The following is a 25,065-nucleotide window of genomic DNA, read 5'->3' on the forward strand; positions in this document are numbered from 1 at the left end:
TGCCTGCTCTAGGGGCTGTGCCATGGGTCTGGAGCCAGGTTTCCTGGACCAGCCCAGCCCCAGGGGAGCCACCCCTCTCTGCCCCCTCTCCCACCCCCCTTTACCTCCAGAGAGAAGAGATGGAATCTGTGGAGATTTCAGAGCTCAGGATTCAGCTTTCACCGGGCGTTGGTGCATTAGTCATCACCAAACACCTCGGTCAAGTCCAAACCAGAAAAGGCTTCCCCTTCTCTGGCTTATGGAACCCAGGTGTTGTTTGTGCTCATGGGGAGAAGCCTGGGAGCTACCAGAACACAGAAGAGGGGCTTAACCCGGAGGTCAGAGCTTGGAGATCCACATGCACAGAAGAATAGTGGAACATCATTGGTTTTGTCACGGCTACATCCTCTTTAAACCAGTGCCTAGTCTCTGCCACGCAGTAGGGGCTGGGTAAACATTGGTTGAATGAATGAATGAGCCAGGCATAAGAGGGTGTTAATTTAAGAACTTTCTTAGTAGCAATAGGTAGTGAGCTCCCTATTAGTGGGAGGAACCAAGGAGCTGCTAAATGTCTGGGGTCACGTCTTGAGAAGTAGTGAGGGCCTAGGAGAACCTTCCATCCCAGAGCGGTATGAGGCTAACTCAGAATAACTGGATCGGGGCTCAAGTCCAAGCAAAGCAATCCACATTCGCTGAGACTGCCTGCTTAACCCCTTCGAACCCCAGACCGCTCTGCGCCTCCGCAGGCGCCGGCCTAGTGCAAGCACTCACGCACTGGAGGCTGCGTCTGCCCCCCAGGACCCCCAGACCTGAGAGGCCCCCTCCCCCGCGCCTCCCCCTCGCGAAGCTCAGGCTGGAGAAGACAGGCGTCTGGAGGGCGGCCGGATGACGCCACTGCGAGCATTCTTGGCAGGCGCGGGCTCCGGGGGGGCGAGGCGGGCCGCGGGGGCCGCAATTGGAACTCGCGCGTCATCTCCGCCCAGGGATGCAGCCGGCATCCAGCGCCCGCGCCCCTGCGGCAGGGGGAGGAGGAGACAGGCACCAGCCTCTTTCGCAGCTCTGGACCCCACCCCGGCCCCAACCTGGGACAGAGCGGAGCCCTCGGGCACCCCACCCCTCTTTCCTTCCGACGATGCCCCCCTACCCTCCACCCCCTCCCGAGCGTCCCTTGACACCCGATTCCCACAGAGGCCGAGTGACCTGCCCACTCAGCTCCCAGCTCTGTGCGGTTCCCGGGGCCCAAAGCCTTTTCACTGCAAGTGCCAGGCCCAGTGCCCCGGGGTTCACACACGCGTGCGTTCCCGGTCTTGGGGAGGTCAGAAAGCAAGTGGGGCCGAGAGTGGAGCTGGTAGACGCCCCCAGAGAAGGCATTGCAGGAGGCACTGTTCTAGAGCTGGGTACGGCCCCCCAGAGTTCACCAGGGAGAGAAGAGGGTGTGCGGAGAGGGCAATCCAGGTGCAGAGAACAGCATGTGCAAAGGCTCAGAGGTGTGTAGGAGCGCCCCTGTGGCAACAGGCGGGGAACGTGCGCAGAGTGCAGAAGAGAAGGAAGGTTTGGAGAGGGCGGGGATGTGAAAGGGCTCGATGCCAGGCGGCAGGTGGAGTTGGGTGCCAAGGAAGGCCGCTGGCCTGTAAGTGTATGGGAAGTGGGACTGGGGGACGACAACGCGGGAGATGCCAGCCCCAGCTGAGGTATGGCAAGGGTGTGGAAGCTGTTTTGGAGCGCGGGGGTGGGGGTGGGGGTGGGGGTGGGGTGGTGGGGCGCAGAGTGTAAACAACCTTTCTGAGGACACACATTCTGCTTCTCCACCTCTCCGGCACTTGATCCTGGGTCTCACCCCAGTGTCCCTCCCAAGCTGCTCCCGCATCCTTTCTCCAAACCTGGGACGCTCTTCTCTCTCCAGTCACTCCTGACGACCCCCCATCCGTCCTGAACCCCAGCTATGAGCCGCTTTGGGCCTCCATCTTCTCATGTGCGAAACTGAGGGCATGGTGTGATGACCCCCGAGTTGCTCCTTCTGGAGCCCCCGTCTGCTCGTGGACTGCCTCCGGGCCTGGCACGCCTTGGATTTCCCAGCCTGCGAGGCCAGGGCCGAGGCGGGGTAGGGGAGAAGGCCGTGGGGCCCCGAGGTTGGCCCGGCCGACCCCAGCGCCCCGCCGGATCCTTCCCGGTGACTCAGTCCGCGTGGCGCCTCACGTGACTGTCGTGTAAACACCTTCGGGGCTTCCGGGAGTCCCAGGGCCTCGGGGAAACCCGCTGCCTCCCCTCCCCCGCACCCCCCCCCCCCCCCCCCCGCCCGGGCCCCAATGGGCCTGGGGCGGGCGGGCCGCCTCCCATCAGCGAGGTCCCCTCTGCCTGAGCGGTTCCTGCGTCTGTCACTTGGGGGCGGCCTGTGTCCCGAGGCCGGGGCGGCATCTGAGACTGCACGGAAGGAGGCTGTACTCCCAGGGGCTGGGGAGGCGGCGGCGGCGCCACTGCGCGTGGTTCCAGCCTCGGGGGAGGCAACCCCAGCGTCCATGTCAGACTTGGCCTTTGAGAACGCTTTTCCTGCCGGCTTGGTCCCTTAATAGTACTGGGGCCGGGGATCGTGGTCCCTGATCCAGAGGCGTGGAAACGGGAGGGACCTGGGCGGGGGCGCCCCTGTGGGGCCTCAAGTGTGGTGGGAAGAGCCCAAGGCCGGGGCTCCTTCTCAGGGTTCCGAACGACCACAGGGACAGAGGGGGTGAGACGGGGCCACTGTCCCAGCTTTGTCACCCTGATGCTCCCTTCCCACTCTTCATCCCCTGTTCCCTCACACGGACAACTTCTGCTGCTTCTGTGGCCTCCACTTCCCCTCCCGACCCTCCCCTCCGCCGGCCTGGGCCTCTCCGCAGTCTCTGCCCACTGGACCTCCTACCTCCTCCGCTGAGCCCCACATCATCTGCCTTCAGAAGCGCTTTATAAACCACTCTTTGGTCCTGTCTCATCCATGGCCCTCCTGAATTGCCGGGGTCCCGCCCCGGCGGAGTCCAGGTTCCTGAGGGATGGACGGCGTCGGCGCGATGAGGGAGGGGGAAAATAACGGGGACGTGAGACTTGGGTTGGTGTTAGCAAGTCCGCCTTTACTGTGCACAAGTGTCGTTTATATATTTTTCAGGATTAGTACAGAAATAGTTTCACAAATATTCTCAGAGAGATAATGAAGTAAAAAACGAGCACAAGAATATTTATTAGCATTCCATTCTATAGAGCATAAGGTTAATGATCGTCTTCTCCGCAATTAACTAGTGTTTGTTGTCTCTAAGCTAAAGGAGATAGGTACCTAGGCGTCTGTTGTAATTCATGGTAAAGTTAAATCAAAGAGAGAAGGTCCAGGCCTCCGGACAGGACAGCAGTCCGTCTGGTTGCATCCTGGTGAAGCCATCCCTGCCTCCCTCAATCATTTACGCCATTAGTGTAGATGGTTAATGGGAACAAAAGGCGACCCCAGGGTGTCTTATCCCCAGGGCTATCTGCATTCTCAGCGGGCAGTTAAACATCTTTACTTTTTCGCGCCCTTTAGGGGGTGGAAGCATTCCTTTGTCTTTTAGATTGTAGAGCTAACAGTCCCTTAAGTACACTGCCGGAGAAAGTATCACTTTGTTAGTAAAGTAAAGGGCTGAAAAGCTAAGCTAAACTATATATCTTCAAGAATAAAAAAGAGAAATAAGTATACACATAACCTTGATAGAAAGCATGCATATAATTCAGAAAATATCAGGGGTGTCGGCCGGCCATCCTTCACCGAGGGGCATTCTTGCACCCCTCGGCCCTTCTACTCACCAATTATTTATTATTTATTGCTTTTAGGAGAAAACCTCTATAACATTTTAACAGAAAGCAGAAGGTCAAGAATAATATATAGATACTTCTTGATCATCCAATTAACCAGCAAACTTAGAAGGACGATGCATATGTATATTTAGACAAAGAACTGGAGGGAGAAGGAAACATTAACCAGATGGAGGCTACGAACCTAATTCGACATCTTATCTGGGCAGGATTCCTTTCTGATTGTCTCAAATGGGACTGTGTGCTCCTCCATTAATTAACTGAAAAATATCTTGAAAGTTACCTGCAGGTGGTCACATTCTCTTACTATATCTAATTTTCCCACGAGGTAGTGCCTCCCAAGCAGCCACCCAAAGGAGTGAAAACTGGAGGTTAAGAAAGGAAAAGGAATGAAGGGCAATTAGAAGCAGCACAGGTTTCAGAACTATGTGAAGGGCTGGCCGGTTGTTCTTCACCAAGGGGCGACCCTGCACCCCTCGGTGTTAATCGGCTGGACCCTGTCAAACAGCCGATCAAATGATGTAGCCACGGCTCCCAGCACTGAATAAACCCAGGCTTCTCTTGGGTTACATCAGGCCCTTCAGGACTCGGCTGCCTTTTCCTGCTCCGGCTCCTCCTGGTGCTCCTGGCTCACCCTAGACACCCCCTCCCCAACCCTGGCCAACTCCCGTTTGTCCCCAGATCTCAGCTCAGCCCTGCAGCCTCCTTGAAGATGTGGGTGTGAGGGGCAGGCTGCCGGGCTGCCTGCCTTTGGGAGAGAGCTGGCGCATCCCTGCTCCCTGTGGCCCAGCTCAGGCCTCCAGACAAGGGGACCAATGGCAGCAGGCCCAGGGGGGGCTCCTCAGAGCTCAGAGAGCTGTCACCAAGTGTGGTCAGTCCACTCTCCACCCAGCTCAAACCAAAAACTCAGGGAAAGCTTGGGTTCGCTGAGAGTCACTGGGAGCAGCAGGCAAGATTTAGAGTTAAATAACACTCCTCAGTTAAGAAGAAATTCCAAATTTGAAAATAAGGCAGAAGGATGACTGTCAGGCCCAAAAGGTCAGCCGGAGGGGGCTCTTTGGGATTCTCTAGGAGACGGTACCTCGCTGACCTGTTCACCATTGCTGAGGGCCAGATGATACAACCATTACCTACATGTCATCCTTCCTCCATGACAGAAGTTATTTACATCTTACCAATCTACTTATTGCCCCGTCGGTCACTGGCCAGTTTTGTATGTAACTCAGAAATCTTACTTCAGCACCTTTTTTTGGTCCCTCTAAATACTTCTGTCTCTCCAGTTCTCTGTTTTTTTGTGGGGGTTTTTTGGTGAGGAAGATTGACCCTGAGCTAACATGTTACCAATCTTCCTGGTTTTTTTCCTCCCGAAAGCCCCAGTACATAGTTGTATGCCCTGGTTGTAAGTCATTCTAGTTCTTCTGTGTGGGATGCCGCCACAGCATGGCTTGATGAGCAGTGCTAGGTCCACGCCCAGGATCCAAACCAGCGAACCTCGGGCTGCCAAAGCACAACATGAGAACTTAACCACTTGGCCACAGGCCGGCCCCATCTTCCTCTATTTTGTATGTGGGATGCTGCCACAGCATGGCTTGACGAACCGTGTGTAGGTCGGTGCTGGAGATCTGGGCTTCAAACCTCAGGCCACCAGAGTGAAGCATGCGAACTTAACCACGATGCCACTGGGCCAGCCCCCTCTCCAGTCCTCTGTGAACTAGCTCTTGCACCATTCTGGTACCCTACTTAAAGCATAAGTAATCTTTGACACATACTCTGCATGAAGGAGAGTCACTGCTTCTACCTTTGAAAATGATAGACTGTGACACTTTTGGAGACTGTCTCCCGATGAGGTCCGTTTGGACTCTGCTGGCAGACCGATTAAACTTTGTTGCAGAAATGTCTCCAGTGGACTCATTTGAAACACTGCCTCTCCCACCTCAGGCTTCTGGGCTCCACTCTGTGATCTGTTTATTATTATTATTTATTTAGAAACACTTAAGTACACAGATACTTTCCTGTTATAAAGTTTAAAAAGCTAAAGTCCCTTGGACCATCAGCTCCCATCCTACGCCTGTCCTAAAGTTGACTACTGCTGTCCTGGAATAGCTATATCGCAGTGTGCAGGATGTATATACTCCAGATCATATATACATATATTAAATAGGGTGCTTGTATATGTGTGTATATTAGATACCACACATATACACATATAGACACCCTATTTAGTATATGTGTATGGTATATACATATACAGAAATGTATTATCATTTTAGTGGTTGGATTTTTTTCATAAATGGTATGATACTGGAGATACTGTTTTGCGACTTGCTTTTTCTCCTTAAAAATACCATTGGAGGGGCCGGCCCAGTGGCGCAGCAGTGAAGTGCGCACATTCCGCTTCGGTGGCCCGGGGTTTGCCAGTTCGGATCCCGGGTACGGACATGGCACCGCTTGGCAAGCCATGCTGTGGCAGGCATCCCGCATATAAAGTAGAGGAAGATGGGCAAGGATGTTAGCTCCAGGGCCAGTCTTCCTCAGCAAAAAGAGGAGGATTGGCAGCAGATGTTAGCTCAGGGCTAGTCTTCCTCAAAAAAAAAATACGGTTGGAGGTCTCTTTTGGTACATAAGACCAACGTTACTCTTTTTAACCAGTAACATGGTAACACAGACCATAACGTACCTAAGAATAAACTTAAGAAATGTAAAACTTTATGTAGAAAGTTAAGTATTTTGTTATTTTATAACAAATTAAAACAAAAGGTTGTAATATTTACAACCTTGTAATAGACAAATTTTATAAACAACAATGAAATGTATGGAGCAAAAAGTAAAAGTACACAGACACAGCCCCCACCCAAGGCAACAGCGTTGTATTTGACCAGGCTTCTTCTCTACATTTCTCGGAGTATTTCTGGAACTTGCTTTTGGAGTTGAGTTAAGGTGCCTGCTTACAGGGAGTTGAACACATCTATAAATAGCTGTGACGCAGCGTGGGCCTGTGAAATGCCAGAGCTGAGGCACCCTGTGTGCTGGGAACCTGCGTCAGGGAGGCAGTCATGAGCCCAGGGCTGGGGGCGGGTGGCGCTTTAATTGGGCCCGGAAGGATGAGTCGGGGGTAAGTTGGGCAGGACTCTCCAGGCAGAACACTTGGTTTGGAGGTGGGATAATCATTTCTACATGGCAAAGGCCTGACAATGGATGAGACTGAGGGCCCATGGAGAGGAGTGTGGGGCTGAGCCAGTCTAGAAGCCTGTGGCCACAGCCAGACAGGGGGCTGGAGTTCCAGTTCCAAGAAACAGGAAAATCCAGGCTGTGAAGCTCCTGCATCCCTCAGAGTGGGGACCATAGAGGAGCTCCTCTTCACTGCAAAGAGGAAATGTCTGTTCCCTGCAAAGGGTCTTTCCAGAATGCCGGAGCTGGGAACATGCTTGGCGCAGAAATGGGAGGTACTCATGCTGCAACCCTGGCCTCAACCCCAGGGCACGGCCCAGAAGTTGAGCCTGGGAACTCTGCCGGCAGCTCCTCAACCCCAGGGTACTCAGAAGGGAGCCCCGGAACTCTGCAGGTGGCCCCTTACACCCCAGGGCACTCAGAAGGGGGCCCTGGAACTCTGCAGGCAGCCCCCTCTACTCCACATGTGGAGCCCTGGAACTCTGCAGGCAGCCTGCTCCATGCCAGGGCATGGCCCAGAGGGGAGCCCCGGGGCTCTGCAGGCAGCCCCCTCCACCCAGGGCACGCCCAGAGGGGAGCCCCGAGGCTCTGCAGGCAGCCACTGGCAGTCAGTGGGAGCTGGTGGGCGAGACAGATCAGCCTCCTGTCTCTCTCCCATCTCCCCCTCTCCCATCTCATCAACTGGCAAATAGATGTTTTTGTCCTGAGTCATAAGTGCCAGTTCTGACCCTGGGAGTCCCTTTGAAGAGCTCCTGGTCCTTCAGTGAGGAAGCAAAAGAAGCCCGTCTGGAATTCAGGTTTCCTGCCCCTTAGACAGGTCAGGTTTACGGCTGGTCTTTTTCCCCCTTAAGAGACATGCCCAAATCGCGAGGTCGCCCAGCCACGCATGCCACCGTTAGTGCACTGGGCCAAGGCCTAGGCCTACCAGACCTTCGGTTCACCTGAAACTCCCACCCCACCTCAAAAGAACCTAAGAAGAAAAGGGTATTTATTGTATCACGTAACTAAAAAACCCAGAGGTAGTGAAACAAGCAACAGCCAGTGATGATTAGGTAGCCAGGAACTGAAGGTTTTTTTTTCCTTTTTGCAGTTGCTGATTGTAGCTTTTAGCTGTTTAACCCGCCCATTGTTAACTGTGCTGTCAGGCAATGTGCTGACTCCACTAGGCTCCCATAGAGACCATCTCCCTGGAGCCTGGGTCACCATGGAAATGGGTGTGTGAGCTGTTCTTCAGGAATTAGAACTCTTGTCCACTTCAGGCCGGCTGAGACCACCAACTCATCAACTGGGCCTGTGCAGATGTCTAAGTGACCTTTTCACATCAAGAGGCTAAAAACCCCACCCTCAGATCGTGCTAATGCCGCCATTTTGTGAACATGGGTCCAGCTCAGCCTTAAGTCAAAGGTGAGGACGGCTTGACCTCGACTCATTTCCCAGGCTCTGTAACTGGAGGGCTGCGGCACACAAACCCAGTGTGTGGTTCACGTGGGCCTCCTCCATTCCTGCAGCTTGCTCTGCCTCACATACCTCATGTTTGCATCCTGCCTCTTGTTCTAGCGCTTTTCCATTTTCCAGCTGAGCCCCGATGAGCTCTTCCTGCGTTTCTGGGTCCTTCATGCCGTTGATCTAATCTAATATGGTTTTCATCTCAGGCATGGTAGTTTTCAACTCTAGAAGTTTGATTTGAGTCTTTTTTTTCCCTCTTATTCTCTTTAATTAACATGATCAATCTTTCCTGCAGCTTCTTAAGCATATGGAATAAAACTATAATAACTGTTTTAATGTCCTTGTCTACTAATTCTATCATCCATGTAATTTCTGAGTCGGTTTCAGTTGTTTTTTCTCTTCATCATGGGTCATGGACACAAACGAACACCTTTATTATTTATCAACAGACCAAACAAGTAGCACCTGAAGAACACATACGTGAATCAAAAGAGGGCTTGAAATAAAAATTAAAATAACCCAATTTTGATATATAATCAAATAATTTTATAAGATGAATATATGCTAAAAGAAGATGGCATAACAACAGAATTAAACATTTTTCTAGTAATGTGTATCTACAAACCTATGGAAAAAATATTCTTTGTTTTAGGATTATTTCATTTCATCTCTGAAAAGGATCCGTTATCTATTTAAGCATTACATAATTACTCTCTGGTTCACTGATTCTATGCAATATTTAATTGTTTCTGATAATTTTTTTTTTTGAGGAAGATTAGCCCTGAGCTAACATCCACTGCCAATCCTCTTTCTGCTGAGGAAGACTGGCCCTGAGCTAACATCTGTGTCCATCTTCCTCCACTTTATATGTGGGACACCTGCCACAGCATGGCGTGCCAAGCGGTGCCATGTCTGCACCCGGGATCCGAACCCAGGAACCCTGGGCCGGCAAAGCGGAACGTGTGCACTTAACTGCTGCGCCACTGGGCAGGCCCCTGAATATTTTTTATATTATCATAAATCTTCTTGAACTTTGTTCTGAGATACAATTTCATAGTTTGGAAACAGTTTGTTGCTTTTGGATCTTGATTTTGAGCTTTCTGAGCTAAGACCGGGCGGCATTAATCTCAGGCTAACTTTGTCTCACTGTCTGGGCAAAGCCCTTTGGAGTACCTACCTGATGCCACTGACTCATGAGCTTTTCCACCGTGGCTGGTGGGATGTCAGTGTTGTGTGGTCTCTGGGAATTCCTCCTTCTAATCCCTTCTGGTGGCTTTTTCCCTGGCTCCAGATAACTTCCACACACTCACACACCGATCAGAACTCACCTGAACGCCTGAGGGAGCCCCTCTGCAGACCTTCGGAGTCCTTTCTCCTCTCTGGTTCTCTGCCCTGTGAGTTCTAGGCTCCTTGGTCTCCTAGCTCCTTCTGCCTGGCTTCCCCCCACTATGCTGTGGCCTGGAACTTTTCTTCAGACAGTAAGCGGGGAGATTTACAGGGCTCACCGTGTTTTGTCCTGCCTCTCACAGTTCACAGTCCTTCGTTGCCTGATGATCAATATCTTAAAAACTGCTGTTTCTGATCTTTTGTCTGGTTTTTTAGTTGTTTGAGGCGGCATGGTAAATCCCCTCCCTGTTGCCCCTTCTTTGCTGGAAGTGGGAATTTAATGTATTTACATTTACTTCACTTACTGTTCCAAACAATAAGTGAATCAATAATACTGATGTGATTTAATGGCAGATTCAAGAATACATTCCATCCCAATTACCTTCTTTCAAGATACGTTATGCTAACTTTTTCTCTTGTTGTATATCAAAACGGACTCATGACTTTTCAGCTTTATTGTATGTCAGGTGGTCTTGGCCAGTGGTCTGCTTTTGATGCTCAAATAGTCTCACTTTGGTCAGCGGGAGCCCTCTTAGTATGGCTTCTGTTATTTCAGCTTGACCCTATTTATCTGTCACAATCTCCTTCCTTACCTGGCACGCCAAGATTTGCCAGGCTCCCTTGTTCTCACAGTCTGCCGCTCCAATTCTTGTGAAGACCACGTCAAACTGTTGTGATGATAAGCCCAGAGACTTGAAAACTTTGAAACACGGCTTTTGTTTCTTCCATAAGATCTGTGTGCAGAGGTTTACTATGAAGGGGAATGACCAACAGCAGCTGGAGAATATCCTATCTCAGTCTTTTAAAAATCAATTTATTGAGATATAATCTATGTATACAAAATGGACCCACTTTAAGTGTACAGTTCAATGAGTAGACAAAGGTAATGACCATCATCGAGACAGAGAATATTTCTATCGCTCCCCAAAGTTTCCTGTGTCCCTTTGCAGTCAGTCTGCCCACCATCACCCAGCAAGGCAACCTCAGATCTGCTTTCTGTTACGTTAGATTAGTTGTGGCTTTCTACAATTTCATATAAATGGAGTCATACAAACATATGCAAGACTTTTGTGTCTGGCTCCTCTATCTCAAGACATTTTTGGGATTCACCCACGTTGTTGCATGTGTCAGTAGTTCTTTCCTTTTTATTGCTGAGTAATATTCCATTGCATGGATGAACAAGTTGTTTACCTATTCATCTGTGACGGACATTGAGGATTTCCAATTTGGGGTTCCTATGAATAAAGCTGCCCCGAACACTCAGCTACAAGTCTTTGTGTGGATATATGTTTTCGTTCCTCTTGGGCGAATATGTAGAAGTAAATTGCTAAGTCATGTGGTAAGTATATGTTTAACTTTATAAGAATCGGCAAAATCCTTCTCCGTTGTATCACTTTACAATCTCATCAGTAGTGTATGAGTTCTTCCTGCTCCACACCCTTGCCCATACTTGGTGTTGCTCAGACTTTTTAACATACCAACTTTATAGGTTTTCTTTTAAACATGGGTACCCTCAAGATGCCTCCCAATCACTCCAGAAATCGTTTGGACATCCACAGGGGAGGGAGACCCTTGAATTAAAACTATAGAGCTTCAAAAGGCTGATAATAGACAGTTGGAAAGGCACTTCAAGAGTACCTTTGGAAAACAGAGTCAGAGTAAATAAGGTAAAATAAAACCGGAAGGAGAAGTAGATGTACATTTGAAAGGAAACAAAGTTCTTGTCCAGAAGAATAAGGAGAACTATGGCGTTAGAAATCTGTAGAGGGAATCACGCTGTTTAAGGGAATAAATGTTTAGGACCCCTTCTGTTAGGTGGGCATTTATCTTTTAGTATGTAGGCTTGTTATGGGCTGAATTGTGTCCCCCCCAAATTCTTACATTGAAGTCCCAACCCTCAGAATGACACTGTATTTGGAGAGAAGGTCTTTAAATGATTAGGTTAAAATGAGGCCATTAGGGTGGGACCCTCATCCAATATGACTACTGTCCTTACCAGAAGAGGAAGAGATGCCAGGGATGGCCACGTAAAGAGGCGGCAGGAGGGCAGCCATCTGCAAGCCAAGGAGAGAGGCCTCAGAAGAACCTAACCTGGCCAGCAGCTTGATCTTGGACTTCCAGCCTCTACAACTGTGAGAAAATAAAATTTCTTTTCTTTTTTTTTAAAGATTGGCACCTGAGCTAACAACTGTTGCCAATCTTCTTTTTTCCCCCTCTGCTTTTCTGTTTTCTCTCCCCAAATCCCCCCGCTACATAGTTGTGTACTTTAGTTGTGGGTCCCTCTAGTTGTGGCATGTGGGATGCCACCCCAGCATGGCCTGATGAGCAGTGCCATGTCCACGCCCAGGATTCGAACCGGTGAAACCCTGGGTCACTGAAGCAGAGCGTGTGAACTTAACCACTCAACCACGGGGCCAGCCCCAAAATTTCTGTTGTTTAAGCTGCTCAGCCTGTGGTATTTTGTTATGCCAGCCTCCGAAAACTAATACAAGGATATAAAATTCTATTGATTTTGTCATTCATTGCTGGATCCAGCTGGACCTGAAGATGGAGGCTACTTCTGATCTTTTGAGAAGACCTACTGTTGCCCTTTTCCAGCAGTGTGACTTTGGAAAGCTAGTTAATTTCTCTGTACCCTGTGTTTTTTCATCACTAAAACTATACTAAGGGGCTTTTCGGAGGATGAAAGCATCCAGCACCTGGCACATAAGAAGGTGATCAATAAACATTAGGCCCTGGGGCTGGCCTGGTGGCACAGCGGTTAAGTATGCATGTTCCGCTTCTCAGTGGCCCACGGTTTGCCGGTTTGGAACCCGGATGCAGACATGGCACCGCTTGGCAAAAGCCTTGCTGTGGTAGCCGTCCTACGTATAAAGTAGAGGAAGATGGGCACGGATGTTAGCTCAGGGCCAGTCTTCCTCAGCAAAAAGAGGAAGACTGGCAGTAGTTAGCTAAGGGCTAATCTTCCTAAAAAATAAATAAATAAATAAATAAACGTTAAGCCCTTTCTGTTTTCTCAGACTGTATCCTGTCCAGTGTCTTATAATAACCCCTGTGTTTATGCTGCATTTTAACTGTATTTATATAGTCTATTTTTGGTATTTTTTCTAATTAATAGGCAGGGCAGTGGTTAATATTTCTAATTCACAAACTAAAACACTGTGGACAAGTGCAGTGAGTTGCTGGAGGTCACACAATGAGGCTGTGACTGTCAGGAGACAGGCCAGACCGTCCCTAGACTGTTGGCACCTTCTCCACATTTGACACCATTGCCACCTGGTGAAGTATGCCAGGATGTCTGTCCTACACTAAGTGACCTCAGCAATTGTGCCTTTTGAACTCTGCTTTTTAATTTCTCTGCCCCCGCCCCCTTGGGTCAGGCAGCCAACAGCCCATCTGCAGCGGTCCTGCCACCCTTTGGTAACTGGTTGTTTTTTAGTGGCTCTGGCCTTGGGAATCAGACTCTACTTGATAGAAAGGTGCGTAAAACAGAAGTCAGTAAGGTCAGAGGTGGGGATTCCGGGAGCTACATTCCTGTATCTCGCACTATTGGTTTTAACTGCTCAGAGGCCTCCAGGGCTCCCTTTTGGGGTGTGGGAGGCCAGCTGCTGGTTATGTAGTACCTGCCCACCTGCCCGACCCCAGCATCACCTCACCAACGGCAGTGGCACAGTCAGTGCCTAGTGAATAAATGGTCTAGTGGTTTTGAGAAATGTGAGATTTGATGTTGCCTCAAATCATGCCACCAAAGGGCTCTCCCCAAGGTCACCAGGCACTCCAGTCTCTAAACCCCGTGGGCAATTTTCAACAGCTGTGGGCTCTGGGGAAGAGAGAAACCAGGCACAGCTCCAAGGCTTCCAGTGGGAGCTGCCGTCAGCTGCAGCAGGAGCAGATTTTGAGGAAAGACCAGCAGCTCCATTTTGGAGTTAGGAAGGAGAGGTCTGGCTGGAGGTACAAATTTGGAAGTCAGGAGCATATTAATACTAATTTAAAGCCAGGAGACCAAGACCAAGGGAAGGAGTGTACACAGGGAAGAGCAGAGCTCTGAGGAGCTCCAACATTTAGAAGTGGAGGTGAAAAACAACCAGAAAGGAAGGCTATGAAAGAGTCACCCATGTGGTGAGAGGAAAGCAAAGGAAGTGTTTTCAGAGGAGGGCGACGTCAACCGTGTCAGATTTTGTTATAACTGCCCTGAGACCACCATGTGGAGAGCTCATCCATAGCCCACCGGAGCTCCCAGCTTAAACCAGACCCCACGGCAGCCCCGTCAATGAGCGTCATGAACGTCCAACCCAGCTGAGCCTTCAGATTGACCGCAGCCCCAGCAGACATCTGACTGCAACCACACGACAGACTCCAAGAGAGAACTTTCCAGTCAAGACCTTCCTGAGTTCCTGACCCACAAAACCACGAGCAAAGTAAAATTGTAGTTTTGAGCCACTAAGTTTTGAGGTAAATTGTGAGATTTTATGAAGTAAGACCTAGTCAAAGTTCTCAGACTGTGAATGCAAAGATCCTGCGTTTGTTTACCAATGAGCCTCAGGCACACAAATGCCTGGTATAGCCCAACCATCCAGGAAATACTTGTTATATGAGTAAATAAACCCAGGAATTTGTCTCTTGGTCATAAGTTCCTGGGGATGAGCGACTGTATCATAGTCATCTGAATTTTAGAATCAGATTGTACGACCAACTGTCTGTGTCATTGGGCAGTCATGTGCTGCATAACAATGTACCCCACATTGGTGCGGTGGTCCCACAAGATTAGTACCATACAGCCTAGGTGTGCAGTAGGCTCCGGGTTTGTGTAAGTGCACTCTATGATGTTCGCACAATGATGAAATCGTCTAACGATGCGTCTCTCAGAACATATCCTCATAGTTAAGTGATGCAAGACTGTAGTAGGAGGGGCTTTTGCCACATTTACCCTGTTTTGTTTAATTCTCCCAGGGGGATATGTGGTGTGGTGGGTAAACTCTAAGATGGCCTCAAGGATCCCCACCTCCTGGTATTCACGCCCTAGTGTGGTCCCCTTCCACACCGTATTAGAACAGTCTGTTTGACTGTTCTAAAATACAATGTATTAACAGAAAATTTGAGGTACAGTAAGGCCAAAAGATCAGGAAATAACTGCCATTGAAGAGACAGTTCATGGGGCGGCCCTGTGGCCCGGTGGTTAAGTTCAGCATGCTCCACTTCAGTGGCCCAGGTTCGGTTCCCAGGTGCGGACCTACACTACTCATTGGTGGCTGTGGCAGTGACCACATGCAAAACAGAGGAAGATTATTAGCTCAGGGTGAATCTTCCTCAGCAAAAAAAAGAAAAATAAAGGAAAAAAGAGAGAGTTTGTTACAGTTTCCAAGAGGAGAGGGCATGCAACACCAGGGGGTGGGGGAGGCACACAGGGTAGCACTGGGGTCAGTTTGGGGGGAACTGTGGACAAGAGCTTTTATTACAGTTTCTAGGGAAGGAAGGGGTGAGGCAGGACAAACAGGTTTTGGATTAGCTAGTTTAAATAATTTTGTCAGGCTCTGGGGCATAGGGGTTGTCCCTAGTTGTCTACTACCTGGCCCTGAGGTCATTAGTGTAGATGGACAGTGGCCTAGAGCCTGATAAAAGAGGAGGTTGGGGATGTGGACTCTGGATTGGTTGGTCCGTATTTGAAGGGCAAGTTCTCAAAGAGTTATTTACTATCCCTGGGAATTGGCTAATCCTGGGAGGGGCAGTCCCTTCAGGGTCAGCAAGGCCCCAGACATCAAAGTATTAGAATACAGAAAATAAAAGACATGGTTAATACAGTGACCAACAGAATATGACAGAAGTGATGGTATATCATTTCCAAGATCAGGTTATAAGGATACTGTATCTATCTTCAGTGTGCTCTCTCTCTCATCTTGCTCTAGGAAAGTCAGCTACCAAGTTGCAAGAAGTCCTATGGAGAGGTCCATGTAACCAGGAACTGAGGCCTCCTGCCAACAGCCATGCGAGTGCGCCATCTTGGATGTGGATCCTCTAGCCCCAATGAAGCCTTCAGATGACAGCAAGCCCCGCTGACAATTTGACTGCAGTCTCTTAAGAGACTCTGAGCTGAAACCACCCTGCTAAGCCACTCCCAGATTCCTGACCCACAGAAACCAGTGAGATAATAAATAGTTGTTGTTTTAAGCCACTACACTTTGAGGTAACTTTAACGCAGTAACAGATAACTAATACCTGTGGTAAGAGCCTCGTTTTATGGATGAAGAAGGTGAAGCTCAGAGGGACAAGGTGACCGACCAGCTCAAGGTCTTGGAATGAACAAATGGCAGAACTGGCTTGCAGTCAGAGTAGGGCCTTACAGGTGGTATGTTGTCAATAGATACTTACTGAATTGGCTCAACCAATCATATTTTTCTGATATCAAGTTAGGTTAAAGTTGAGCTACAACAGTGAGCAGTTAAAACCAGCTATTATAACCACAATAAGAGTCGGTATGCCTAATCAAGTGTAATGGCTCCCAGGGACATCTGTTCCATTAGGTGACTCACTGACCCAGGGAAAGGCCAAGACCTGTGTGTGTGGACATCTGTCCTCTTTGTTGCCCAGAATCCAAATGTTATTTTGGGGGGAATCCCAAGACAGCTAAGAAATAGGGCTTATATCAGTCAGGATCCAAGCAGGAGACAGAAACCACACAGTAATTTGAACAGTGATTTAATATAAAAATTATTAACTACAACAAGTGATTGAAATAAAAAGGAACTGGTTTGTAAGAAGAATTCTGAAGAAACAGCAGGTATAAGGAGTGGCCACTACCCCAGGGCTGAGCAGATGCCCAAGGAAAAGGCTCCCCACTGAAGGGCTGAAATCCAGGCCTTGTTGGCTAGGACATGGTTCAGGCTTACAGAATAGCAGAGAAATTACTGCAGTGCCACACTGACAGAATTTGCTGGAAATCTGCCCTTTAGGGTACTGGGGAAAGCTGTTCAAGGGGAAGTGTCTCAGCAGAAGGACTCCATTACAAAACTGCCTGAAGGGGTACGCTGCTGGCTCCTGGGTGCTGCTGACTGCTGGGCACTGCAGGAGCCTGGCGCAAGAGAAGCCACCTACATTGCAGAGGCCTGCCAAGTGGGCAAAGCAGGAAAGAAAACGCCTTTCTTCTGCAATGTGTCTCCAGTGCCCTCTACTGACAAAATTTAATATCATGCCTGCTGTCAGAGGAAAGATATTTAAAGGGCTCAGATCCGCTTTTGGAGAGCAGACAATGAAGGCTGAATTTGGAGCTGAGAGGCAATAAATTGATAACTAGCACAACCTGGCTCCAACATCCACAGAAATTCTACAGCTCAGGCACATTTTTCTCAAGGCAGCAAGTGAGTTTTTCCCTGGCTTGAGATAAGTAAAAAATCCATAAAAACTAATCATGGGGGCCAGCCCCAGCAGACTACTGGTTAAGTTTGGTGCACTCAGCTTTGGTGGCCCGGGTTTGGTCCCCAGGCGTGGACCTACACCACTCATGTATAAGTGACCATGCTGTGGTGGCAGCTCACATACAAAATAGAGGAAGATGGGCAACAGATGTTAGCTCAGGGCGAATCTTCCTCAGCAAAAAAACCAAAAACTAGTCATGGTAACTAACTCTATTAGGCAGAAGTCTCAAACTACTGTTGGTCAGCCAAGTAGGTAAAAAAAAAAAAGTACAATGGGCCAGGTTTATGAAAAATCAAATGCCTGGAGAAAAAACCCACCTAAACTTATTTTTTTATTGAACCACAGTGCCAGCACGTAATATACAAAGTTTATAATACTAGATATTTCAAATATAAAATTTTAAAATACATATCAAAAAACAGAAATCTTTAATTATTAAAATTTTATTTCATAATCTGTTACTCCCTTGAATTGGAACCTGAAACCTGACACCTTTTTTTCTGCACCAGGATGTCAATGTCTGGTCTCATATTTCGAGTTGCAATGTGCAGAACTGAATTCAATCTTGTATCCTTTAACTGGGAGCGAAATTTAGTTTTACTCAATTTCATAACAGAAAACAGCTGTTCACAGACACAGGTGCTTCCAAACATGGACAGAATCTTTGCACAGTGGTTTCTATACCTAGGGTAACTCTTGCTGAGGTATTTGTAGAATTCTGGTATTCCAGTGGCATCATACTTAGTTTTCAGTACCGTATTACACTGTAGTTCAATAACTTCCATTTGTAATTCCTCATTAACACTGTCAATGTTAATTGAAAAAGGTGAGCTAAACAATGTGAGTTCATTTTCATAGTGTTTGAAATCAAAGAACCTTTCTTGGAATTCAATCTTCAACTCTACAATTCTGAGGATGTAGATTAAGCCATCACTTTCATTTCTGGAAACTGACTTCAGTGTAGGAAAGCGTGCCAGATTATTTACTGCCAAATGAGTTTCCCAAAGACTCAATTTTGCTAGGAAAGAGCAAACTGTACCATACATTTGTGTAACTACTTGTGAATGTCTTTGCAGAGAAATATTCAAAATGTTTAGATGGTTTGTAATGTCAACCAAAAAGGCCAGGTCTCTGAGCCAGTCTTTGCTGGTGAGCTGGGGAAGGGATTTCTCCTTGGATGACATGAACGAATCCATCTCTTTTATCAATTCAAAAAATCTCTTCAGCACCATGCCACGACTAAGCCACCTTACCTTAGTATAGTAAAGGAGATTACCCTATCGCGCAGCCAGTTCCTCAAGCAAAGCACCGAACTGTCTGTGGCTGGAGCCACGGGAACGTATCCACTTCACTGTGTTAATCACCACATCCATGACATGTTCTGGTTTTAACTTTTTGGTACAAGACAATTCCCGGTGAATAATGCAGTGAATGGATTTAAGTTCTGCTTCCTTGCAAAACATTCTGACCTTGGACTTAAGTTTTGCAACAAGTCCAGTGTTCTCACAGACCACAGGAGCACCGTCTGTGGTCACACTCACTAATTTTGACCAGTCACCATTAAACTTTTCAAGACTTTTCTCAACATATAAAAATAAGTCATTTTCAGATGTTGGGTCTGTCATGGGTACCACGTCCAAAAGTTCTTCAGTGATGTCAAAATTCTCATCAACACCACAGATAAATATAATTAACTGGCTTGTATTATTTATGTATGTGCTCTCATCAACTGCAATAGAAAATGTCACAAATAACTTCACTTTTTCCCACAACTTGTCCTGTAAGTTCTCAGCCATATCTTTTACTCGCTGAGCAACAGTATTTCCAGTTAGACTTATGTTTGCAAATGCTTGTTTCTGTTCCGAACACATGATTTCAGCTGCACGCAATAGACAGTCTTTGATAAACTCACCATCTGTAAAAGGTTTTGATGGCCCGGCAATTTTTTCACTTATTACATAACTGCATTTCACAGCAGCATCACTTATTTTACTTGCATTCGATCATAAATGCTGGAGAAGGTTTAGTCCTTTTTTTAGTTCCTTAAGTTTTTCATGACGCATCTTTTCTGTATACCAGTCAAAAGTCTTACTATGGTTTCATTCATAATGGTGTCTTTAGTTGTATTCTTTTGACACCGACAAAGTTTGGTTACATATTAAACACATAGGGCTATTCTTTACTTCCACAAAGAAATACGCTCGCTCCCACTTTTCTTGAAACATGCGACGCTCTCAATTCACCTTTCGTTTTCTCACTTTTCATAGAGACATAGGTACAAAAAGAGAGTTCACTTTTCTTTACTATAAGAGAAACATCAGCACAAGCCTGATGCTAAATGGTACCTGACACTGGTTATGAGGCGCAACAGGAAGGAGTGGGGACTGCAGGAAACTGCAGAACTGTCCAAAGGCGGCTGGCACTAGTCAGCTATTGGTATGTGGGACCACAGGCCCATTGTCGCCAGATCTTCCCAATTTTGGAAGCAAAGCCAGCCATGAATTTTAACACAAAAATCGGCTGACTTTTAGATATTGTGAATTAAAACAAAAAATGTTAGACATCGTGCAGGGCAATCAAAATAAGTCATGAATAGTCCCTGGGCACCAGTTTGGGGCCTCTGTATCCTCACTCACCTCCTAGCATAGGGCCAACCACTTCCACGGTCGTCAGGGCTTCTACCCCACACTGACCCAGGGCGGCTTCATCCCGTAGGGGAGAACCCGCCGGAAGCACCACCTTATCTTCAGGGGTGAGGCCCTCCAAGGAGGCTACATAGGCTTAAGGAAGAAAGGAAGAGTCAAGAATGTTCTCCGAGGAAGCCAGAGGAGGACAGGCAAAGGGCCGTGGGTTACGGACCCTCAGGGATACACTCTTATCTTCACCTTGATCTGGGCAACTGTCTCCAGGCTGGTCACTTCAAGAGTGTGCAGCTCCCGGGCGCGGACAAACAGCTGCATGTTGGCGACTTGAGGACGGAGAAGAGTGAGGTCAGCAGCTGGGGGAGACAGGAGGAGGGGCGTGGGAGTCCAGGACAGTTCGTGGGGCCGAAGGGCGCTTGTGGACGGGACAGCATCCTACGGGACCCGCGGGGTAGAGAGGACCAGAGCGCGCAGGAGGGACACGCGCGGGGCGGGCCGGGCCTCCCGCCGGCCCGGGGTCCGGCCCTGCTTCTCCGTTCTCCCGAGCCCCGTTGGCTCCAGTCCCTCAGGTGTCACCTTTCAGTTCTACGGGGATCTTACCTGGGACTCTGCCTCGCGCCGCCGTAACCATGGAAACCGAATCCCGAGGGTACACAGTGAGGGCGACACCCGCCACTAGGGGCGCATTGCGTCACTGCCCCGCGCCGCCTCACGCCCTCCTCCAAGGCCACGCCCCCGTCCTCCTCGCCACGCCCCTCCGCGGTCTGCGCAGGCGCAGGAGCTGTCCAGGGCGCGCCGAGCCTCTCAGAGGGGCGGGTTGAGATAGTGACGTCTGCGCTCCGGTCGGTCCCGCAGAGGTGGAAAGCGGGCTCCCTGCCGGCCTGGCACGCGGCAGAGGATGCGAGCCGCTTCGCCTAGCGCTCGGACGGAAGCCTAGCTATTTGTCGGGACCTTGGAGCAGAGTGCTCCGCTGGAACCTCGGTTTTCTCATTCGAGGTGGACATCTCTGTTTAAGCACAGAGTTAGGGTGCAGAGCGAGCGAGCGGGCTGGCGACGGGTGCGCGAGGCAGACGGTCCCGCGGCGGGGCTTCAGGTGCGGCCAGGATGTAGAGGGCGCAACCCGGGAGCGGGCGGCCCGGGACGTCCCAGGTGGCTCCAGCTACAGCGGGGGAGATGAGACTGACCAGGATCAGTGCGTCCCAGAGCCTCGGACCCCCAACCCGTCCCGCTTTGCCTCTCCCATTGTAGCCATCAGGCCTAGTCCAGCGATGGGTGGGGTGGGGGTGGGGGGTTGTTGGAAAGAGAAATACTCGAAGAGGATCCTTAAGACAAAATCTAGGTCTGAAACCCAACTCAGAATTTACTCTCTCCCGGCCTAACTCTTCTCTTCTGTGAAGCTGGGTAGAAATAATTACTGTCTTGTAAGATTGAAAGAAATACATATGACTCCCACTTAGCATAAAACCAAAACTGGGGAAAGCTGGGAAAAAGCCTGTCCCAGAAAGATAGACTTTTAAATATTGAAAACCTTAGATCTTGGCCTGGTGTGATGGTTCAGACTTTGGAGCCAGACTGAGTTCAAATCCCAACTCCATGACATACAATCTGTATGACCTTGGGCAAGTCACGTCATCTTGGTACCTCAGGTTTCTTATCTGAGAATGGAAATAATAGAACCTACTCATTGTTGTGAGAATTAAGTAAGTTAATATATTTATAAAGAATTTAGAACAATGTCTGGCACAGAGTAAGCGAAACATAAATTACTGTTAATAAGTAAATAAAATGGAAATATGTTGAGTTAGACTTGTGATCCAGACATTTTTTCAGAATTCTTCAAATGCATCTCCTCACTTGAGCCCCGCAGATGCTCTGGAGAAGCAGGCTCATCAGAGCCCAGCCCTTTTCCAGCCTCGTGTCCCACCAGTCTCCCGGGCTCCTGATGAACTGAACTCAATGCTTTTCTAGCTCCAGGCCTTTGCTGCTGCTTTGCTCCCCACCTGGCATGCTCTCCTTTCACCTGTTGAGTTTCTGCCCATCCCTGGAGGCCAGCGGCTGAGAGGAAGATGGTTGTTTCTTTGCTTCAGACACAGACCCGGGGGCTGCCTAATCACCCTACCATGGTGGAGCCTGTGGTTGAGTGCTGTCTGTGGAGCTCCTGCTGCTCCCAGAAGCATCCCAAAGCCCCCAAACACACACAATGTCTCATCTTGAATGCCTGGCACCTCCACCTCATGTGAGCCCAGGACATGAGGTAGCTTGCAGGTTGGGGGACCTCTAAGGGTACTGTGAGGGCAGCAGTATCCATCACCTTGGCCCTTGGAATTTGTAGAAGAGCCCTACCCCCACACTCCATGGACTCCTGCCTTAACCTGTGGTCTGCCTGGTGGAAACAGGACCTGTGGTAAGATCCCCCAGGGCTGGCATCTACCTCAGGCTTGTGGTAGGGCCCAGAAGTAGAGTCCTCTGTTTCCTTGGTACCCACCCGCACAACTAGGGCAGGGCCTTCCCAGATGGGAGAAAGGGAAGCGCAGAGAGGACCAAGGGCATGGATGCCTGCAGCAGGCCTGTGTTGCTGCCGTAGCCTCCCTCTCCCATCCCTTCTTGTGGTTTCTAATTCAAGGACGTGTGGCATGCTGAGAAGAACACAGGCATGGAAGTCAGTGAACCTGGGTTTGATTTTGGCCCTGCCACTTAACTGCTAGTGTGACCTTGAGTTAGTCACTTAGCCTCTCCCAACCTCAGTTTCAGCAACATAGAGCTAATGCTGCACCTGACCTCAGAGGGCTGTTGGGAGGATAAAATGAAGATCCACGTAAGTCACTTAGAATGCTGTTCCTTTGTTCAGAGATCTATGTGGGACTTCCTGGCCTAAAGAAGGGAGAGGTCATTCTCAGAGGGCCACCTAAAGACCCACAGCAGCTGTGGCCCTGCTTTCTTTCTTCATACATTCATTTCTTCCTTCATTCCATAGATGCCTATTGAGCACCTACTCAGTGCTGGGCCCTGTGCTGGACATTGGGGTCCCAGGGTGAACTATCTTGTCTTGGCTCTAAACTTAGGGAGACGGGAGGCCCTTGACCTGGAATCTGAAGGTGGCTTGGCCAACTAGTGCCCTGCCCCTCTGCAGACTCTTCGAAGGGACAGGTCCTCAGCTCTGGGGGGATGAGGCCTAGGGAGAATTGCCTTGTCATCTCTACCCTTCTCAGACCCCCCATTCCCACCCAACCTGCCCCACTTTATGAGATGCTTCCAGGTGCCCAACATCACCCACCGTATCTACAAGGACCACCCACAGCAAGCTCCAGGTGAGAAGAGAGGGAGACGTCTGGCTAGTGGGTGAGCTGTTCCCTCTGGGAGGCGGGCTGTTAAAGGAAGAGATGATTGCAGTGATGGGAGGGGCCCCTGGGGAATCATGGGGTCAGGCTGGAGCCCAGCAGCCCTGTTCCAAGGTGCTGAAGCATCAGCATGATGGCCAAGGAAGTGGATTGTGACCCTCTGACCTCTTTCTGGGGGGGTGGGAGGGATGGGGAGGCTGGCCCAAGCTGGGAGAGGAGCAGAGAATGTCAGAGACTGAAGGAGGAGGCAGCCGCTGTGAGCTTGCGTGGGAGCTTAAGATCACAGCACACTGCTCCTGCTGGGTCCCAAGCCGTGGGGCTGGGGGGGGGGGGGGTCTCCTTGGATCCTCCTCCAGGTCCCAGGTGCCTGGAGTACAGGCTCAGACCGCAGTGCCCACCCTGGCCCCTCCTGCCACCCACCATCATTTGCATTTCCTGCACCAGGGCCTGTTTTTGGTCCTTCTCTTCCTGCTCCCCCAGGGCCACTCTGGCCCTACTAGCCTCTAGCCAGACCACTTCCCCTTTGACCTCATCCACCCAGTCCTCCCTGGAAGAGCCATCCTGGTCCTCGGAGGCAGAGATGAGGGTGGTGGTGAGTTGATCCTGGGAGCCCGGGATGGAGAGGCCAGGTGGGGAGCACACCCTGAGGAGTGTGGCCACTCCAGGGCCCCTCAGCCTTGGGGTTCGGAGGTCCCAGGCTCTCCTCCTCCCCTTCCCACAGGAGTGGGCAGATGGTGCTAATTCACCTGCTACATGTGGCCCAGGGGACGGGCAGCTCCTGAGAGGACCCGCAGGACCCTGCCCTCTTGTCTTGGCCCCACTGCCCCACGGGGGTGAGCAGGAGTGCTCCTGGGAGAGGGCCCCAGGTACCCCACCCTGACACCTCTCTCCTGGGGGACCAGGAAGCCCCTGATGGGGGGGTGGGCAAGGGCCTGGAGCAGAAGCAGGAAAGAAGCAGGGACGCCACGGGGACTTGAACCCCGGCCCAGCAGTGCTGGGTGTGCTGCCACCAGCGCCTTTTGCTTTTTCCTGCTCCTTTTCTCACAGACTCAAAGGTGAAAAGCAAAACCTGGATGCGGCCATGAGCCGCATCCAGTAAAAGAAACACCTGCGGCGGCTCCGCACCTCCCTCCCTCCCAGGCTCAGCCTCCCCACCCTGACGCCCTTTCACAGTGCAGCGGGGGGGGGGGGGGGGGGGGGGGGACACGACACGTGTCCCCTCGGCTCCGTGTCCACGTGTTTCCCGCTGTGCGGGCTGCACGTCCCACTGCAGGAGCGCGTGAAGTCAGACAGGCAAACTGAACCAGTTACAATCCTGCTTGTTCTAGGACGGCGTCAGCAGTGACAAGCCTGTGTGTGTGTATACAAGGTTCCAGAAAGATTCTAAGAAACCGGAGAGGCCCCCTCTGTGTAGTAGGGCTGGGCTGGGTGAGGGGAGAGGATTTTACTTTCATTTTATACCTTCTCCGTGGCTTGAATTTTTAACGCTATGCAGATTACTTTTATAATTAAAGGCAAAAATCTTGAGTTTTTCATCAGAACAGGAAATCTAAGAACTAGGGGGAACTCTGAGCACTCTGGCCTCGCTCACAGGCCAATGGCCCTCCAGGTCTGCTGTGCCCCGGCCGCACGGGCTCACAGATGCGCCCCCGGCCTCACCTGCGGTCCTCGGGTCTCTCCGCCATCGGCAGCTGTGGAATCTTCCTGGGAACCGGAAGTCAGCAGCACCGTGCCCCCACCAGCCTCTCTCCTCACATGAACTCTCACCCCAGAGTCTGAGTTCCAGGGAGGACAAGTCTAAATCACCAGAGCCCCAGGGGTACATGAAGCCCACCCTGGACCCTTGGCCACCCTCCCAGCCCGCTGCCTGTAGCACCCACTGTTCT

At 50.0% G+C, this 25,065-nt stretch overlaps 2 long non-coding RNA genes across 2 annotated transcripts; one reads left to right on the plus strand and one right to left on the minus strand.

Annotated features, from left to right (window-relative positions):
• Positions 1–117: 117 nt before the first annotated feature.
• LOC124228785 (uncharacterized) lies at positions 118–15,954 on the plus strand. Its single transcript, XR_006885786.1, has 3 exons — positions 118–1,670; positions 11,789–11,921; positions 15,693–15,954. It is a non-coding gene; the product is annotated as an uncharacterized LOC124228785 (long non-coding RNA).
• Positions 15,955–16,466: 512 nt separating this feature from the next.
• On the minus strand, positions 16,467–24,362 carry LOC124228786 (uncharacterized). The gene is made up of 2 exons (XR_006885787.1): positions 20,085–24,362; positions 16,467–19,979 (listed from the first exon to the last, which is right to left on the minus strand). It is a non-coding gene; the product is annotated as an uncharacterized LOC124228786 (long non-coding RNA).
• Positions 24,363–25,065: the final 703 nt, after the last annotated feature.

Source organism: Equus quagga, chromosome 17, assembly GCF_021613505.1.
Source record: "Equus quagga isolate Etosha38 chromosome 17, UCLA_HA_Equagga_1.0, whole genome shotgun sequence".
NCBI lineage: Eukaryota > Metazoa > Chordata > Mammalia > Perissodactyla > Equidae > Equus > Equus quagga.